The 21,387-nt window shown below is 44.0% G+C and overlaps 1 protein-coding gene across 1 annotated transcript in view; it reads right to left on the bottom strand.

The window, feature by feature from the left end:
- The window catches only part of DTNBP1 (dystrobrevin binding protein 1), a 132,462-nt gene that overhangs the window by 14,689 nt on the left and 96,386 nt on the right, over window positions 1-21,387 (bottom strand). The gene's annotated exons all lie outside the window — the stretch shown is intronic.

The raw sequence follows: 21,387 nt of genomic DNA, 5'->3' as shown, positions 1-21,387 counted from the left end.
GATCAGTGTAGAAATCATCAAAGGGGTTTTCATTAAAGAATACCTTGTTCCAACAGAATTGAGATTTTCCACACATTGTGTACAGCTTGAAAACGCCGTTCTTCTCGAGACTTCTGCCTCAGAAGTTCCATTCTCTCCTGTGTCTGAATTAGAAGCCCCAGAGTTTTTCATCTTGGGTTTTCTATCGTGGAATGCAATCTCATCACTTCTTAACTCTCACAAAAGCGGGGGGTAGATTTGGGAAAAAAGAAAATCACCGTTTTCAGTTTTAAAACATGGTACGCAGTAGTTATCTGAAATAGCTCCGACTGCCCTATGGGCTTGAGCTTGGCTTCAGAGCCACTGTGGTATCTCAGGGCCGAGGGCCACACAAGAATCACCGAGCAGCAGCACGGTCACAACAGCCACGCTCACGGCCACGGTGAAAAAGCACATGGTAGGGGCGCCTGGGTGGCGCAGTCGGTTAAGCGTCCGACTTCAGCCAGGTCACGATCTCGCGGTCTGTGAGTTCGAGCCCCGCATCAGGCTCTGGGCTGATGGCTCGGAGCCTGGAGCCTGTTTCTGATTCTGTCTCTCCCTCTCTCTCTGCCCCTCACCCGTTCATGCTCTGTCTCTCTCTGTCCCAAAAATAAATAAACGTTGAAAAAAAAAAAAAAAAGAAAAAAAAAGAAAAAGCACATGGCAGATTTAGTTAAAAACAGCAATGCTGGGGGTGACTGGGTCGGTGTAGGCTCAGGTCACGATCTCACGGCTTGTGAGTTCGAGCCCCACGTCGGGCTCTGTGCTGACAGTGTGGAGCCTGCTTGGGAGTCTCTCTCCCTCTTTCTCTGCCCCTCCCCTGCTTGCTCTCTCTCCAAATAAAGAAATAAAAAGCTTAAACAAACAAACAAAAATAGCCATGCTGCTCAGCAGCGCGGAAGCTGCACCCCCAGCCCTGGGCCCACTGAGTGGGGGGGGTCCTCGTGGTGCGGTTCAACCTGCGCTCGGGCCGGCTCTCACCAAGAAACAACCACATCTGGGGCTGGTACAACGGGGGAAGGCCATCTGAAGGGGTCCTTCAGCACCCAAGGTTTAACAGCATCCGAATTTTGAATGACTACAGAAAAACGTACATTATAGAACATCTTCTACAAGGAAAAATGCCTCCTCGTTCATATTTAAGATGTCATTTATTGTACTGGGAAAAGCAAGCAAACACAAAGATTTAAGGAGCTTCAACATAGAACCTTAAGGTTAAAAAGAAAAAAAAAAGCACACAAAAAAGCAGCACTAGCTTTCCTGCCAGAAGGCAAGAATAATCTTTTCTCTCCATAACCAGCCTGGTCTGTGCCCCCCACAGCCGTGCCCATTTCCTGTGGCTCCAGCCTCCAGGCTGGCTGCCACGACCACCTCCAAATGGAGAATTCCTCAAAACAACAAGTCCCATTACCAGTGAAGATGGTATAATCAATTCTCCATTACACGTTTTAATGGGACGTAAGAGTGGCAACAGGATATAGGAAACATGTATTTAAAAAAGCCCATCAAGCTCATTTCAGGAACAATTTCAAACCAGCGCACGGCTATGCCTCTCGCGGAGCCAGGGAGCCCTAAAGTGAGGTGTGAATGGCTGAGAAAGGCCCCCCGAAAGTGCTGAGAGAAAAGCGGACATCAGGAAAACCGGGATAAACCTTTCCAGTAGAGTTGGCGGTAACAACCTCTCGAATCCGAAAATGTCAAAAGAGAAACAGTGAAATTTCGTACGTAGGAGAGTTAAGAAAAACTCTGGTAGCCTCTAACATTAAAATAGCGAGAACATTTTTCATTCAAGGTAACTACCCAAGAATAAGAACAGATTTAAAATCTGGAAGATATTTACAACGCGGATGTTTTCATATTGCTAGAGAAAGAATTCTGGGATAGTAAAGCACACGTGACAGGGTCCAGTCAGACCTTGTGAAATCTCTGTATATTTCTAAACACAAACAGGTACACAAATGCCTTTCCGGATCAGTTTTGATAAAAACTGCAGACAGTCAAGCCACATGACCACTAAAAGACCCCGTGAAATTCCATCTGTGTGATGGAATTTACCCACTGGGACGAATTTTTTTGATACTTCTAATTATTTGCATTTATTCAACTGATCTTTTTGGATGTGTGAACAATGCATGTACACTGTGGAAAAATTTTAGTAATAAAAAAATTACAAATAATGTGAAAATTCCCCCTTAAGGCACCATGAACAGGTGACCTCAGCTAGCAATTTGTGCACTCTGATCAGATCTTTTGTCCTCTTAGGTTAACCTATATGAAATTGCAACAGCCAATCTTTTTTTTTTTTTTTTTTGAACCACTAAAATAGTTGTTGTTGAACTTTTTACTTTGAAATAGCCATAGGGATGCCCGGCTGGCTCAGTCAGAAGAGCATGGGACTCTTGATCTCGGGGTCGTGAGTTCAAGCCCCACATTGGGTGTAGAGATTACTTAAATAAATAAAACTTATTTTAAAAACTGCAATAATCATAGGTTCACAGGACAGTGTTGAGAAAGGTACAGGGCACAGGGCAGCAGCCCGTGCACCTGTGCCATGGCTCCCCCAAGGCTAATACCTTAAACAGTTAACAGTGTAACATCAAAACCAAGTAAATGACATTGGTACAACCCCCAGAGCTTTATTCAGATTTCATTAGTCACTCACTCGAGTGTGTGAGCGTGTGTGTATGGGGAGCTCTATGCAGCCTTATCCGTGTACAGTCTTGTGTAACACACCACAAGATCCTCAGCTGTACCGACCCTGCAAGGCCCCCTCAGGTTATCCTTGTATAGCCACACCCTCCTCCCTGCCTCCCCAACCAGTGATCTCCAAACCTATGAATTCTGTTCTCGAACAAAGGTTTCAGAATGGGATCGTGCAGTACACATCCCTCTCAGATTGGCTTTTTTCACTCAGCATAGTTTTCTGGAGGTTCATCCACGCTGGTGCATGTATGGGTAATTTGTTCCTTTTTATTGCTGAGTAGAATTTCGTGGTGTGGACATACCACAGTGAAACCGTTCACTCCTGGGAGGACAGTTGCGTTGTTTCCAAGTTTGACTATTATGAACAAAGCTGCTATGAGCATTTGTGTACCAGTTCTGGGGTGAAAGTAGGTCATTTCTGAGATCAATGCCCAAGAATGCAATGGCTGCATCATATGCATTTTCTTTAGTTTCGAAAGGAACCGCCAACTCTCTTCCCAAGTGGCTGTCCCCATTTTCTAGGTCCACCGTCAGTAAATCACAGACCACATCCCTCCACATCCTTGTGGGCATCAGTGAGACCTTCCAGCTGGAATACAGCCAGTCTGTCCATTCCTCCTCCCCCCCCCCCCCACCCCCCTGCCAGAGTGTATCCATCAGGAACAACTGTGGGCTTATTTTCAACAACTGCTATTTTTCTAAAGGTACTTTTAGTTCCTTGAGGCATTTCCCTACCCGCCCCCCCTCCCCCCCACTTTAGTTTTCTTTACATTTGGATTCAATAAATTATATTTAATTTCGGAAAAACTCTGTTTTGGAAACTCAGGATTTAGATGAGAACAAAACACGTAAGATTTCTTTCCAGTGTTAAAACTCACTTATTATTTATTTTTACTAGTTAGCAGTATGGCTTAATTTCTAACTTAAATTGGTTTTCAGAATGAGGCATCTACACAACCATTTTTAAAGTCTCCCAACTGCCTTATAAAATGAATACAAATGGTCTTAGATTGGAGCACAAACAGACCTTTCCTTAATGTTGTCCTAGAATTGGGGTTTTTATAACATGCCTTTTAAAATATCCACTTCTGGGCCCCACATTTCTACAGCTTTTAATAGTTTTCGGTCTAGCCTTCATCAACAATTAGTTTCCGAGACTGATTTATAAGTACTGCAAACCATGCATTATTTCTGGGACTCTTGTAAAGCAGCACAGAGCCCTTAGTCCTTAGCACTGGTTATTATTATTATTTTTTAAATTTTCCCGCGCATGGTAAAGTTAACCAATTTTTTAAAGAAAGCTAAATGACTTAACTTTTCCTCACCCTCCAACACACACACACATACGCACGCGCGCGCGCACACACACCCCCTTACACACATTTATCAAGAACGAAATGCTGCTTCTTTCTTTTACACGCAACTAAGAGAAGGTGTTCCTTACCTAGAACACAGTAGTTGGCAGGTTCGGCAAACAGAGTAAAAGAACTCTTTCGGACAACGAAGAACTCGCGGCCACTCCTAGCGAGATCTCACAATGTCCAGTCATTCAGGGCAGCTCCTGAACAGCTGTTTCCTAAACCCATGTCACAGGAAACAAACACTATTCTAGTATCTAAACTTCTGGAACATTTTAAAACTTCTATCAACTGCCCTGAAGGAAATGACCACTATCTAGAGTATTAGCAAAATGGACAGCTTAGAAACTCCATGTGCATGAGGTTTGCTGAAACAGTGAGACAGAAATGCTCAGCTGTTGGCTGTCTCTGTGGGAGGGGTGAGGCAGCTCCAAAGACCTCTGTGTGGCTGGGAGACTCTGGGCCTCCCCGCTCACCCCTCCAGGCCTGGGACCCTCCCCCATCAGTTAGTGCGGGGGAGGAGGCCAGGCTTGGATGGCATCCATAAGGAGCTCACCTCCAGTCCTTAAGTACCACAGTTCTATTTTTACTTGCTTTCGATTGGAGCAGGAAGAGGTCATTCTAAATCCTGTGTGCTTTGTGGTGAAATTATAGGAAAACCAGATTAGCGGTAGGAATTTGGAACCTCTTCCATTAGACAGTGACATTTCAAGAAAATTAGCTCCAACTATTAAGAAAACCCTCACAGTATTTTTGCTTTCGTCTTCCTGGCCTTTTTATTGCTTAAAGAACGATTCGAACGGAGAGGCTTAAGGATTAATGGATAAGTGAGAAGTTCCGCCTGTGGCCAGAGGCTTCGTGAGTTATTAACCTGTTCGAACTCCATGGGCTCAAGGTGGGAGGCTGACAGGACAGCCTGGTGGCCTGAAATGAGTCCAGGCAGCACCAAGACCACTGTGCCTCCTGCAGGGACCAACACACAACTAAATGGGGGGGGGGGGGGTGGATCACGGTTCCAAGCAATGGCTCCACACCACCTGCACGTGCTATCACTCCGCGATATGTGGATGAAACATACCTTTTACAGAAACAGTACATAAAAATGATAAAATATCAAGCCTGTATCATAATATACTATTCTTTGGATGATTTCCAATTTTTTTTCTTGGAAGACTAAAAAAAAAAAAAAAGACCCTCCCGGCTAAAAGCTCTGTGTTGTAAATATTTAGACAATAGCCTAATTTCCTAGCATTTTTAAGTCAAATCCGATACTTTCCTGAATTTTACTTAGGGTATTAACCTACTTAATAATAATTATTGGGGCAGAGGATGGGTAGATCTTTAGAGGAATCCTTTCAAACTCCAAAGGTATTTTTTGGTTACTACATGAAAAACTTTTTTAACATTTTTTTTTTTTTTTTGAGAGACAGAGACAGAGCACGAGTGGGAAAGGGGCAGAGAGAAAGGGAGACACAGAATCCGAAGCAGGCTCCAGGCTCTGAGCTGTCAGCACCAAGCCTGATGCGGGGCTTGAACTCATAAACCGTGAGGTCATGACCTGAGCCCAAGTCAGAAGCTTAACCGACTGAGCCACGCAGGCGCCCCAAAAAACTTTATAAAAGGTATAAGTCAACTGCTTGTGTCTAAATGTGAAAGTCAACTACTACAGAGTTCATTCTAATGAGTTATGGAGATAGTAGGCCAGGGTCTCTAGACATTTAGTGGCATCAAAGTCACCTGGAGGGCTGGACACAGAGACTGTTGGGCCCTCTGCCCAGAGTTTCTGACTCAGTAATTGGTGGGGCAGAGAACTTGCATTTCTAACCAATTCCCAGATGGTGCTGATGCCGCAGGTCCACGGACCAGCCTTCTGAGACCCACTGCTCTAGGTGAGCTGTATCTGTGCATCCACTGCATTCAAATTTTTTACTTGGTACAAATATTTTTATAATGGGAAAGAATAAATAGAAGATGGGGAAGCTGGCACAATTCATGGAAACGACAGAAACGTCCTCTCCTTGATGCTCTCCAAAACATCTGGAGTATCCTCGAAAAAGGACAATCTTCAGCAGCAACCAAAATGTAGAATCAGAAACAAGCATAGTCATTTTTACCAGTGACAGACAAGTGTCTTCAGGACAGAAGTCCCTCTGTAGCAGCTCAATCTGATTTTGTGGAATCCTATTTTGTGGAATCCTTTACCCATCCCTGCTCAATGGCTTAGTGGCTCCATACAATAGGTAACAAAACCACTGTGGTCAGATCACTTCTGTGCCCCGAACCCCAGACCTAACCCAGAGTGGGTTCTCATCCTTCTCCATTTCCAGAGACAACAGAAACAACCTGGAGACGTTTTCCCACCATCTCCAATTATACATCCATGTGAACAATATAAAATCATATTTGTATTTGAAACAGACAAAACTCTGCCAAATAAAAATTGGGAAGAACAAGTACACATATCCAAAGTGAGATATGATATAGGGTATGCCAAGAGATTCGGGACAGATGTAAAAATATGTGACTGGTGATGGGGTTCAAGAGGTTGCCCCAAAATATGGCACCTTGGCATACTGAATACTTTAAGCAGAAGGAGTCTGAGAAAATGGCAGAAGCAGGACGTGCACTCTGACCTTCCCTGTCTCTCTCCCCTGAAGCAGGTCACAGATGCCTTCCCTAGACCTAAAGGAAAGGAGCATTCTTACCTCCAAGACAAAAGGACACCGAGAAGAATCCAAACATACAGACCTTACGAGCAGGGCAAACATCTAAAAGATCTGCTCTTCTGATTGTTCTGTGAATCAACCTCCTCCCATTTCTAGCCCCAGGTCCCTACCCGGTTCCTTAGCTAAGGATGGCATATGCAGGGTAACAGCCTGACTTGCTTTGGGGGTCTCATATTTTCATGGAGCTCCGTCGGTGCAAAGTTAAACTTGTTTTTCTCCTGTTAATCTGTCTAGACAAACCAAAGAACCTAGTGGGTGCAAGGAAAAATTTTCCACCCCTACATTTGGTGACCATGAAGGGACCAATTTCACTGGCTGCAACCTGCTCGCTCCAGGGCTCCTTGCAGCAGAGAGATTCTGGGACCTCTGACAAGTATAGCAAAATTCTTACCACATCAGTCTCCTGAATTTCTGCTTACAGGGGCTGGAATCTCCCTACAAGGTAGTGTCCTCCCCCTGCCCCCCCACCCACCCACCCCACCACCTTTCCTGAATTTAGAGTAGCAGAAGAAAACAGTTGTGGAACTGGACCCTTGGGTACAGCAACTCTAGTAAAGATTCATTATAAGTACTCTTGGTTTTTATCAATCCTTTTCTTCCCAGAGACGGTCACTCTTTGTCTCTAGCCGTTGTCACAAGGAGGAAAACCAGAGGCCAAAATGCAGGCAGAGGCTCTAGAAGCCTGCTGTTCTAGCTGGCCTCACAGACTGGTGAGTTACCATTTCTCACCAGACTGGCATCTGTTTTGACAAATACTGCAGTGGGTTAGTGTGCGGATGACGTAAAGGCTGTTGCTAAGGAACATCTTAGAAGCCAAAGCTGCACAATTGGTGGGCATGGGTAGAACACTATTAGAGTGCTGACCACCTAACTCAATAACTCCTGTGATAGAATAAGTTGGGCACAAAAAAAATCTTTTTTTCACACTTGGTCATTCATCAACTTTAAGAAAATTTCTGTGCAATGAGGTACACTGTAAAATACCACACAATCCCCAACCCAGTGGTATATCTCTTTTACGAATTCGTATTGGCTCTGAGACCCAAGGCTTAAATAAAGCTCTTAACATGCATATAAGAAAACCCGGATGAAGTTTTCATCTAGAACTATTCTATGTCTTGAGCACTTGGCTTTATGACCAACCAGCAAGACTATTCACTCAGGTCTCTGCCAACCAGAGATGCATGCACTGGTGTGGTACAGCCAAATAGCAGCTGATAAGTAGGTTCTCCTTGTGTGTCTTGTAAGTTCTAAGAAGAATTTGTCATAAGGGGTCCTGGTCCATAAAGAGCCTTTGTTGTCTCAACAGTCATGGTCATTAATTTGGCTGGCAGAAATGTGGGCGGCACCCCATCTGTGGCTAGATCTTTCTTAAGCTAACTCTTTGGCTATTGGGTGTCTTTTGTGGTTCCATACAAATTTTAGGATTATCTGTTGTACTTCTATGGAAAATGCCATTGGTATTTCATAAGGATTACACTGAATCTACAGATTGCTTTGGGTAGTATGAATATTTTAACAATACTAATTCTTCCAATCCATGAATATGGTATACTTCTCCATCTGTTTGTGCTATCTTCAATTTCTTTCATTGGTGTCTTATAGTTTTCAGAGTACAGGTTTTTCACCTTGGTTACATTTATTCCTAGGTATTTTATTCTTTTTGATGCAGTTGCAAATGGGATTGTTTTCTTAATTCCTCTGACAGTTCAAGCACAGAAATGCAACAGATTTATGTATAATAATTTTGTATGCTACAACTTTATTGAATTCATTTATTCCAATGGAGTAGAGTTTTCTATGTATACTGTCATGTCATCTGCAAATAGTGACAATTGTATTATATTTCCAATTTGGAGGCCTTTTTTTCTTTTCTGATTGCTGTGGCTAGGACTTCCTGTACTGTGTTGAATAAAAGTGGCAAAAATGGGCATCTTTATCTTGTTCCTGATATTAGAATAAAAACTCAGTTTTTCACCATTGAACATAAGGTTAGCTGTACATTTTTCAGATATGGCCTTTATTATGTTAAGGTACATTCCTTCATACCAACTTGAGTTTTTTCCATAAATGGATGTCAAATTTTGTCAATTGCTTTTTCTCCATCTGTTCAAACGATCGTGATTTTTATCCTTTTTGATGATGTGGGGTGTCAGATTGATTGATTTGTAGTTATTGAACTATCCTTGCATCCCTGGAATAAATCCCACTTGATCATGGTGCATGATCTTTTTAATGTACTGATGAATTTGGTTTGTTAATATTTTGTTGAGGATTTCTGCATCTATGTTCACCAAGGAGACTGGTTTGTAATTTTCTTTTTTGTGGTATTTTTGGTTTCAGTATTGGGATAATGCTGGCCTTGTAGAATGAATTTGGAAGCACTCCTTCCTCTTACAAATTTTGGAATAGTTTGAGGACAGGTATTAACTCTTCTTTAAATGTTTGGTAGAATTTGGCTGTGAAGCTAACTAATCCTGGACTTTTGTTTGTTGGAATTGTTTTGATTACTGATTCAATTTCATTGCTGGTAACCAATCTCTTCAAATTTTCTATCTCTTCCTGACTCAGTTTTGGAAGACCGCAAGTTTCCAGAAATTTATTTTTTTCTGGTTGCATTATCTGTTGGTTTATAACTGATTGTAGTAGTCTCTTATAATCTCTTGTATTTATGTGATATCCATTGTAACTTCTCTTTCACTTCTGACTTTATGTATTAGATGGTCTCTTTTTTCTTGATGTGTCTAGCTAAAGGTTTGTTGACTTTATCTTTTTGAAGAGTCAACTATTAGTTGCACTGATCTTTTTTATTATTAATTTTGGTATCTATTTCTCCTCTGATTTTATTATACCTTTTCTTCTATTAACTTTGGGCTTTGATCTTCTTTTTCTAGTTCCTTCAGATGTAAGGTTAGATTGAGATTTTTCTTGTTTCCTGAGGTAGGTCTCTATCACTATAAACTGCCCTATTAGAACTGCCTTTGATGGATTCAACAGATTTTGATTTCTTCTTTGATCTCCTTGTTGACCCAATGGGTTGTTTAATAGCATGTTGTTTAGCCTCTACATGTTTGTGGGTCTTGTTTTGTTTGTTTTTTGGTTTTGTGTGTATGTAGGTATGTATGTTATCTCTACATCCAACGTGGGGCACAAACTTATGACCCTGAAATCAAGGGTCAGATGCTCCACTAACTGAGCCAGCCAAGCGCCCCTACATGTTTGTGTTTTTTCCAGTTCTCTTCTTGTAAGTGATTTCTAGATTCATACCATTGTGGTCAGAAAAGATGCTGATATGATCTCAATTTTCTTAAATTTACCAAGACTTGTTTTGTGGCCTCCTATGTGGTCTATCCTGGAAAATGTTCCATGCACATTTGAAAAGAATGTGTAATCTATTGGTTTTGGATGAAATGCTCTCTATGAATCTATTAAGTTCATCTGGTTTAGTGTATCACTTAAGGCCAATGTTTCCTTATTGGTTTTCTATACCCACTGATAAGTAGGGTGTTAAAATCCCCTACAATTATTATATTACTATCAATTTCTCCCACTATGTTAATATTTGCTTTATGTATTTAGGTGCCCCTATGTTGTATGCATAGATATTTACAAGTGGTATATCTTCTTGTTGGATTTATTCTTCTATCATCATGTAATGCTCCTCTGTCTCATTATAGTCTTTGTTTTAAAGTCTATTTGGTCTGACATGAGTATTGCTACTCTAGCTTTTCTTTTCTTTTCTTTTCCATCTGCATGAAATACCTTTTTCCATCTCTTCTTTTTCAGTCTCTATGTATCTACACCTGAGGCGAGTCTCTTGTAGACAACATATAGATGGGTCTTGTGTTTTTATCCACTCAGCCACTCTATGTCTTTGGCTGGAGCACTGGGTGATATATGGAAGTGTTGAATCACGATATTGTACACCCGAAACTAATATCACACTGTATGCTAATTAACTGGAATTTGAATAAAAACTTAAAAATAAATAAAGAAGTCCCTTTAATTTTCTAGCAAGGCCAATTTAGTGGTGATGAACTCCTTCAGGTTTTGCTTGTCTGGTAAACTCCTTATCTCTCCTTCAATTCTGAGTGATAACCTTGCCAGGTAGAGTATCTTGGTTGTAAGTTTTTTGTTTTTTGTTTTTCTTTCAGCACTTTGAATACATTGTTCCATTCCCTTCAGGCCTGCAAAGTTTCTGCTGAAAATCAGCTGTCTTATGGAGGCGGGGAGTCCCTTGTACACAAATAATTGTTTTTCTCCTGTTGCCTTTAAGATTCTCTCTTCACTTTTAACTGTTGACATTTTGATTGTAATAGATCTTGCTAGGAGTCTCTTTACAACCATTACTTTGAACTCTTTACCTGATAGGTTGTTTACGTTTCATTTACTTCTTTTGCTGAGGTTTTGTCATGTTCCTTCATTTAGAACATACTCCTCTGGCTTCCTCCTGCCTCTCTGTGCTTCTCTCTACATAGTAGGTGTATCAGTTACATCTCACAGTCTAGAAGGATGGCTTTATGTAGAAGGTGTCCTGTGAAGTCCAGTAGTGCAAACCTTCCCCAGTCACCTGCACCCCTGGGTGCTCCAGTGTGGGCTGCACATGCCCACCTGTGGTGGCTGGGCTGCAACTGGTGCAGATTTGCTGGTGTGTGTGCTGTCCCCCTGGCCTGGGTGTGCTGGAGTGTGGAGCCAGCCCTCAGTGCAGCTCTCTGCAAGGTCGGCTACAACTTCTACAAACACTCTGGTGTGTGGGGCTGCCCCGTGGGGTGGGGGACGACTGGGGCGGTGCCAGTCCTGGACTGGGCGGCCTGCTGAGTGTGGTGGGGAAGGGGGGGGCCACTTGGGAGGGGCCTTGGTGGTGGCTGATGCCACCTATCGGGTGTGGCAGGGCAGGCAACTCCTCGGGAGGGGCCCCAGCCAGGGTGGGCAGGTTGGGAAGGGCAAGTCCACGGGGGAGCACCAGGGCAGGGCAGCAGAGGGTCAGAAATGGCTCCCACAAGCACCTGGCCGGCCATACAGAACGGGAGTGGGGGGAAAAAAAATGGCACCTGCCATCCCTGGAGGCAGTTCCGAAGATTCCTGCCCCTCCTGCACATGCCCTAAAACTAGTCAGTGAATCCCCTTCACACGTAACCCAGGCAACTTTCAAAATGCCACCTCTGTGCTGGGTCTTAGAGTGAGGGCGCCTGTACGTGCTGCCTTTAGGAATGAAGCCTCAGTTTCCTGTAAGTCTCTGTCTCTCCCAGAGTTAAGCCCCGCTGGCTTTCGAAGCCAGATGTTGTCTGGGCTTGTCTTCCTGGCTGTGTGGGTAGGTCCCCCAGGCTGGGAAGCCCGATGTGGGGCCTGGACCCCTTGTTCCTTGGGGAGGGCCTCTGCAGTCGTGACATCCCTCCTGTTGTGGGTCACCGGGCTCAAGGTGTGGGTCTCGACTAAGCCGTGTCTGCACCCTTCCTGTCTCGATGTGGCTTTTTCTTTATATCCTTAGTTCTGTAAAATCAGCTCTGCCAATCTTCAGGTCATTCTCAGCAACAGTTGGTCCATATGTAGTTATTCTGTTTTTAGATGTAGTTATTTTGATGTGTCTGTGGCAGGTGGAGAGCTGAGATCTTCCTGCTCTGCCATCTTCATTCTGACCCGCTTTAGATTTTTAAATATCGCTGAAGAACACTCGGTAATATTTGAAACAACCACCTTTATAGATGTTGTACTTATACTTCCTGATTTCAAATTAAATGGTCGAAAAACTGCAACCTCGAACAATGGTTGCAAACCTTTTCAGGTTTAAGAGTGGCTGCGCTGTTCCTGAGAAAATAGCATGGCAACAAAAATCTACTATGAATTCAGTGGCACTTTTTAAATGACTCTGAATTGTATTTCCCACAACATTTACACACACTGCAAGCAGAATATTGCCTATGTCTGCAATACAAAATATTTATTTATCACACAGGACACAAAGCTGAATGTGCTTCTGAATGCAAGGGCCTCTCGTTATAAATGTCCTCAAGCCCCAAGTTGGAAATATTCTGCTTCTAAAAGGTTCAGCAACAGTCAAACCTCAGAATGCTTGAAAGCTGATCATATCTGTTGGAAATGTGATTGTTTCCAGAAAATATTTTAGAAATGGGGATTTATCGCTTTCAATGGCAAGCTGTTGAAAACTTCTGAGCGAGTGACTTATGAATAAATGAGTGTCATAAATGGCCGCCAGCTTGCTTCCCAGGAAGGCCGGTGGTGCAGCCAGCGGGGATGGCAGGAGACGGCCCCTGAGCACATCCAAGAGTCCGGAAGCAGAGGAAGAAGCTGCAGGGAGTGGGGGGACAGGGGACCGGTCGGCACGTGGGGCAGTCCGCGTATGCTCACTTCCCTTAGTGCTGCTTCCTGAGATCTCACCATCGCGAGACTTCTGTTTGAACGTGCCTCTCCTAAGTGAGCGGAATGTTGTATTTGGGAGCTCTGAGGAGACGGACATTCAAAAGGGAATGCGAGTTTGTTTTCACATGCTTGTCTTCTCCCTCATCCTTCTCTCGGATTAATGGCTGTACAGAAGGGGGAGCCAGGGGGCAGAAAGAAGGATGACTGAAGAAGGGAAGAGAGGGACGGGGGGAGGCAGCCGCCCTGGGGACCTTAGTAGGGACTTCTGGCCACGAAGGCACTACTGCCTCGCAGGAAGAGGAACCGGAGAGTGAAAGAGACAAGCAGGAATTGTCAGGGATGCACTACTCCTGATTCCAAATGTGCTCGGAGATCTTACCTTCTGCCTTCCTGTTTTCTCCTGGCTCTTCAACTACATCATGGGCAGTGGAGACTCTTGGACGATCAGCTTAGAAACTCGAGCACCATTCAGGAAGTATCCCTAAGGAACGGCTTTCCCGGAGACGAACGCCTTCCGACCGACATCCTACGGTGCTCCCTCCCGTCTCGCGTCCCTACGTGGTGACTCTGCTTGCCCTGTGCTCAGAGGCCTGCACCCAGCACACCTCTGCCCTCTGGCAAACGTGAGAAGTTTTAGGCTCTCTCCTCTGGGCTCCAGGAGGTAACGGACACGTCTTGTGCCATTTGCGTGCCCTCTGTCACTCGGCCAGATACTAAATTCCTGGAGGGCAGACACTGTGCCTTTTAAAGGCGATCAGCATATACCACCCCGCAAGACGCCACTTTGGCATCAAGATGAGCTGAAGGCAATGGAGAAGCAGCAGGTGTAGGGCAAGCTCTTTGGCCCACCCCTTTCTGTCTAAAAGCAGGCTGCAGATTTCCCTTTGTAAAGTGCTCCCCTCTCCCATACCAGGAAGAGGAAGACGAGTCTTAAACCCCAGGATGACTCATCATCAGAGAAGGCTCCGATGTCGTCTGCACGTAGCAAACCTTGCTAAGTCACCTTCATCTCCCATCGGGCTCCCCCACCTACGGACCGTCCTGTAGTTTACCACCCCCAGACGCCCCAACTCGCCCTCTTCGTCTCGTTCTTGACAATTTATTGCTCTCTTAAAATGGTGTGTAAGCCCGCAGGCCTAGCTGCTGCTGTGGGCCTTCACTTCTTTCCTATAACGGCCGCTGGGCACATGTAAAAATTAAAATATTAACATCAAATAAAATCGGTATGCCTTTTCTCCTGTTGAGCTGTTGTTTGTCAACTTATTTTCCAGGGCCCTAAGCACTAGACCGAAGACGTAGAGGAAAAAGGTTTTCCTCCGTTACACGTTCAACTCAGCAGCTGTAGTGCCTGCAAGGTATCGAGCAAAAGTCTGATGAATGAACTGGTGACAGTCACAAATGCCGAGTGTCCGGGAGCAGAGGTCGCTGGGCGCACAATGGGGTCTAGGTGGTGGGCTTGCACCTGGTGGCCTGACTTGCACCTGGTGACCAAGCTGCCCGAGGCAGTCCCCGCAGGCCAGATGTTCAAGATGCAGAAGATAAACAGCACACAGCAGCTCAGGAAACACTCGAGTGCCGTTATACGGGCTGAGAACAAACATGCAGAACCTTCGAGGCTAAATGTGGGAGTAGGAAGTGGCTACGGTGAGCCTCGGGGGGCCGGCAACGGACAGTGTCATCAAATTGGCCCGTATAATCGGTGCGGTACCTACTGAGAAACACCTGAGCTTAACAAGATTCATTTTAGTCCAGAAATGCCATTTGCTCAGGGACTACGGAAGGGATGGCAGAGAAACCCATACAGCATGAAAAAGAGCATTCCGGAAAGTAATAAATCGCCTCCAAATGATCAACTAAAGATAGCCTCTGAATCACTCCCTAAAATTCCTATTTACAAACTGAAGCATTAAAGCCTTTCCTTTGGTTTGACAACAACGTTAAGTACTCAGAAAGACGGAAGGAGTGTTGAGAGTTTATTCAGAAGAGCATTTGACCCGGAGGAAACGTATCCATTCCCGTACAGGAAGCTCCCTCACGGGTACTCAACTAAAACGACAACAGTTCACACACAAGGAGATCATTTTGTTGTAAGGAAAGTACCACATAAGCTGAGCTGATAATCCTAAAATAAGATCCATGGTGTTTTGCAAACTGCGATCTGACGTCTTTTTCACGAATCCTCCAGAAAATGTCAATATTCCTTAGAACGGAGGCCTGCCCGCTGATCCAGTACACAGAATCAGCGCGTTTGCGGGCTATCGCGTGGCCTCCCGAGGGACTCCCGAGGGACTGGGCCAGGAGTGGGCTGGAGGCTTGTCACGAGACAGGAGAAAGGAGGCGCAGCCCTCGGGAAACACCCACTTGAGACGAAGGTTTGGTCTAAGCCAAAACAAAGTCATTTCCATTTCATCACTGTTTGTATATAATCATAAGCAGGAGAGGAAAACGAGACACACAGACAAAAAAAGGCCCCAAACTCTTGCCATTTTATGAAACAGTCTGTCTAGAAACCTGGTAAAACAAGCTGAGTTCACTCGAAGGAGATCATGACACAACGGGAACACCAGCCTTCTCTGCTGCTTCTTCAAATATGTTCATATATAAATCGAGACAAGATTAGAGTCTAAAGTATGTAAAAACACACACTTCATACCGTGTGAGGACGACACAACACACGCATCGCTGTAGCCTCAGGGGAGCTGAGAGCGCACAGTACTGCACACGAGTGATCTGGGGTGACCGGCTTCAGGACTTCAGTGTCCTGTAGCCACCTTCCCCTGTCTGCACACAGGCGCCATAAAAAGGACAATGCTCCTGACGACAGGTGAACTTTCTTTCTCTTTTTTTTTTTTTTTTTTGCTCAGACAGCCTTACTGTTTCTTAAATTGACATATAAAAACCCACGTGGGAAAAAGATGACAATAAAAAAAATAAAAATAAAAATGAAAACCCATGTGGGGTCCTCAGAAAAAGGCCCCCAGGCCTGAGAGTTAATTTCTTATGTCTTTTTCATTCCCCTCCCCCTTCCTTTCCTAAACCTAATTTTTCTTCCCATGCATGATCACGGTTATGCCACAAGAGAGGAAATACTTTCTAATTTACTAGAATCTCCTGACACTCAAAATTTACCTACATTTACCATTTTAGACATTATGAAGTAAAAGGATCTGGCAAAGGGATTCCAACATCAGGTCTATTTTCCTTTCCTCACAGCAACAATTCATTACCTATTTTTCTCTAGAACTTCAATCAAGAGAAACCTTTCTTTCTGTATATTTAGAAACCTGCAAAAAGGGAAATCTGTTCCCTAGTACTTGTTTCATGGAAAGCACTTAGTAAAAATAATACATTTTCATTTTCTGAGCAAGACACTTCTCACCCTTGGCCTAGAAGTCCCAACGCTCTCTGTTATATTTTGAAAGAGAGAATGAATTAGATTTACTGTCACCCCTTTGAGAAGTAGTAATTTGCTTTCTTAATTCACTGAGTCAATCAGAGGACATTCAGGGAAAACCACAGGAAAGATTCTTCCACATTTTGTGTTTCAAAACTAAAATAAAAGCTTGGCATTTAAACTTGCTACTGTAGTCCTTGAAAATGTCTCAAATCATCTTTTGTTGAATTAGTGGATTACAAGCTCAGAGTTTCTGTTGCTTTCATTGTTCTCTTCTATTTACCAGACTCAGATACATTTTCCCCGAATTAACCTGAATTAACCAACTTCCTGAATTAACTTCCTGAATTAACCAACAGGTGAGTTAATCCAATGCTACTAGGTCCCCAGATCACAAGCCATGTTTACCCAAAAATGTTCCTTCCCACAACAAAGGGACTTGCTGTCCTGTGTGTAGCAGAGTGTTTAGCATATAGTGAGTACTTTTTTTTTTTTTTTTTTTAATGAAACAGATGCATGAATGAATAAGTAACTTGTCCTCCATCTTTCCCAAAGTCTCAGGAAGACAGAAAGCAGTGAAGGTGTTTAAATGAAACTATTGGGGGGGCGCCTGGGTGGTGCAGTCGGTTAAGCGTCCGACTTCAGCCAGGTCACGATCTCGCGGTCCGGGAGTTCGAGCCCCGCGTCGGGCTCTGGGCTGATGGCTCAGAGCCTGGAGCCTGTTTCCGATTCTGTGTCTCCCTCTCTCTCTGCCCCTCCCCCGTTCATGCTCTGTCTCTCTCTGTCCCAAAAATAAATAAACGTTGAAAAAAAAAATTTTTAAAAAAAGAAAAAAAAAAGAAAAAAAAATTTTAAATGAAACTATTGGGAGCAGACTACCAGGACTATCTCCTCCTGGAAAAAGAAAACCCAACGGGCACAACCCAAAAGAGCGGTGTGCTAGGGAGGGAGAGGACTCACAGGTGCTGGCTTCCTCCCTCTTATTATAACTTCCTGTTGGGAAGCATGACAGATCGTGCAGAACTCAAGCAGGCAGGCTCTCGAATGCCCGGGTATTCTCTAGGTTCCCATTTCCCCTGGGCCCAAGCTGCCATTCTCTCTCACTAACCTGTCAACAGCCCCCTACCTGGTCTATCCAAATAAACACTGGCCTCCCTCCAATACATTTCTGCACGGCAGCCAGACTGACTGTCCTACAAAGCAAATCTGATCATGTCTCCCCCTCTCTGACCCAATGGCTCCTGGGAGAGAAACAGCTTAAAGCCTAAAGTTGAACAAAAATCAAAATGGCTACAGTAATGCTTTGGCAAAGCTCCATTTTAAAGTGACTTTTTTCCTCTCTTCCACAAACCTCCCTCCTCTCTTCTTAGTCTTTTGTTCCAGGAACCTGGTACCAACCTAAAGAAGTGACGAAGGAGGCTGGTAGCAGGAACACGATTCCTGGCCAAACGGGCTAGATCTCTCCCTAGAAACCGCCCCCCCCCCCCCCCAGCCCCTTCCTCGGGGAGGGCTTGCAGGTTTTGAAGGCCATAGCCTGCTGCAGCCTCCCTTGCCTGGCAAAGCAATATAGCTATTGTTCCTCTTTATCCCCAACTCTGTCTTCAAGTTCTATTTTGGCTCTGAAGAAGGGAAGTCAGTCTTCCACAAGAGGAGGACTGCCTCATGTGGCCCACGTAATCCTATCGGCTCTCCAGTCTCATCAGGTACAGCCCCGGCATTCACTCCACCCAGCTCTAAGGGCCTTCCTCTACCTCGTCAAACTCGACACAATCCCACCAGCCTTGAGCTGAGCACATGGTGTTCCCTCTAGTTGGAGTCTCTTCTTTACCCTTTCAGATCTCAGTTTAAGTACAATTTCCTCACAGAAGAATTCTCTGACCTCCATAATTAAGCAACACCAAACTTATTACAAAACCTCTAGGAGAAAAGCCTCATGGCCTTGGGTGAGGCAAAAAGTGCTTGCATACGGTAGCAAAAGCAGATTTCATTAAAATTTTTTTGGTTCAAAAGGACTTCCTCAAAATTAAAAATTTTGTGTTTCAAAATACACAAGAAAATGAAAAACTAAAAAATGTAAGAGTACTAGCAAACCGTATATCCGATAAAGAACATGTATCCAAAATATATAAAGAACATTCCAACTCAATAAAACAATCCAATTAAGAAACAGGCCAAATGCCTCAAAGGTCATTTAACCAAAGAAGATGCACAAATGGCTAATCAATACGGGAAAAGATGCTGAACATCATTAGTCAGTGGAGAAGTCCCAATCGAAATCACACGAGATTCCACTTCACTTCCACTCCAGTGGCTGTATTAAAAAAGACTGACAGTACAAAGCGTCGACAAGAATGAGGAAAAACTGGAATCCTTCTGCATGGCTGGTGGGAATGTCAAGTGGCAAAGCCACTATAGAAAACAACTCGACGGTTTCTTTAGAAAGTGAAATGGAAACTTATCACATCACTCAGCAATTCCGCTCCTAGGACGCATCCTTCCAGAGAGAAATGAAAACATGTATCCACACAAACACTTGCACGTGAATGTCTACAGCGCGATTATTAGTAATAGGCCCAAACTGAAAACGATCCAACTGTCCTTCAACTGGGAAACGGATGAGCAAAATGTGCTCTATTCACATATTGGAATACCATTTGGCAACAAAAGGAACCAAGTACTGATACGTGCTACCACAAGGATGAAACTCAAAAACACTGTGCTAAGTCAAAGAAGGGAAATAACAAACGGCTACACTTGTTATCATTCCGTTTCATGAAATGTCCATAAGGAGACAGATCACTAAATTGACTACATTCACTAAAAACCACTGAATTATACACTTAAAATGGCAAATTTTATAGTATACAAACTGCACCCCAACACAGCTGTTAAGAATACAAAAACACAACCTCATGTGAACGTGTGGCTCTTCTACAGCACTTACCCTCAAGTGGCCAGCACAGCAGGCACTCAGAAGGGGGGTACAGAGTCCTCTGAAAGCACTCTGCTTCTTGTGTAAGAGGCGGCCTTACACGGTAGAGAGACCACAGGCTCCCAAGTCAAGAAGGCAATGTTCAAACACTGCCTCACCACCTCCTTGCTGGGTAATTCTGGAAAGTTACTTAAAATCTCTCAAATTCAGTAAAATAGGGACAAGAATACTACAACTGCTGTGAGAACTGACAACAATACAGATACAATATGGCTTCCGTCCCCTTCATTCCACGAAGACACTCTTCTCACGGCCACCAACAGCCTACGTGTTGCCGGTTCTGACGGACACAGGTGAGTCTCCACGTTTCTGTGAAGATGACAAAGCTCGGCACTCTCCCCAACACCTAATCACTCCCAACTCTATCTATTGTGCTTCCAGAATAACTCCTTAATCCATTCTTACCTCTCTCCACCACTGTTGCCTCCATCCCAGGTTCCATTCCCTGTTGAACCTTCTACCCAGTCTGCTTCTACCTAACCTGTCCCCCGTCTGTTTTCCACACATCTGACAAGAAACCAACAATAGTGCTTTTCCCACATACCCAACTAGAGGGATTTGTTCAAGATGTCACCCTCTCCCATACACTACTTAAAATATTTTCTTGCCTTCCATTTGTTAAAAAAACAAACAAACAAACAAACAAAAAAAACCCACAAAAAACAAAAAAAGGAAAACTACAGGCCCCAAATGGTGTCACTTAGACTGAGTTCCCAAACCGGGTCTTAATGCCCAATCTCATTGTAGTTCCTACACCCAACCTCCCCTACCCCCCGACATGTGGCCTTAACTGGTCAGGCATTTTCTGGCCAGCACCAGTGAAGGAATTGGTCACGTGGGCCCCCTCCATCCACCAAAGGAAGATGAGGTCATCTGCACAAGACCTCCTGCCCTTTCCCCTGAAGGACAGTGACCTTGACTGAACAATCCTTTGCTCTTTTTTGTTCATAACTTTCTCCCTCTCTTGTAAAAACCTTCCATTTTGAACAACTCTTGGGAGTTCCTCCCCTACTCGCCAGATGGGACGCTGCCCAATTCCTGGCAATCCAACTAGACCTTCAAACTTCCCCGGCTCAATTTCTGTTCTTTAACAATATGTATACCTACTAACTGGCAGAGTGCCTGGCACGTAGTGGGCAATCAACAAATGGATCTTATTATGTTCTGTTAAGGGTTACAAAATAAAATGACCATTCACCCAAAGTCTTCCAGGTTCCTTTCCCAAAAGCCCCAAGGTGGCTTGGAGACTCCCTCCTGTTCCAAATACACCTGCGTATGCCCTTATTAACGCAACTAACCTCACTTTTTCTATCTTTTCCTGCTTAATTGTCAGCTTCTTGAAGGTAAGAATCTTTTCAACTTTGAATTCTTAACAAAGGCAGACATAAATCTTTGTTGAATCAACATACACTGATCAGGGCAGAAATTCATTTTTAAAAACCTAAGGTTTTCTTTGGGCAACCTTCACAGATACCAGCGTGCAAGCGGTCTGGTTTTACTTTGATGCTTTAAATAAACAGTTAATTAGACACAGAAATCGCTAAAGACCCTGCTTTCATCTTCTATCAAATACACTTACAACACATATATAGTTTATTTTATTTATTTATTTATTTATTTATTTATTTATTTATTTATTTATTTATTTTTGAGACAGAGTGCGCAAGCAGGGGAGGGGGAGGGGGGAGGGAGAGGGAATCCCAAGCAGGTTGCATGCCCAGTGTGGAGCCGGAGGTGGGCTTGATCTCATAACTGTGGGATCATGACCTGAGCTGAAACCAAGAGCTGGACGCTTAACCGACTGAGCCCCCCAGATGC

The sequence above is a fragment of the Prionailurus viverrinus genome, chromosome B2, assembly GCF_022837055.1.
Source record: "Prionailurus viverrinus isolate Anna chromosome B2, UM_Priviv_1.0, whole genome shotgun sequence".
Taxonomy (NCBI): domain Eukaryota; kingdom Metazoa; phylum Chordata; class Mammalia; order Carnivora; family Felidae; genus Prionailurus; species Prionailurus viverrinus.
This window is presented reverse-complemented; position numbering and strand designations above follow the sequence as displayed.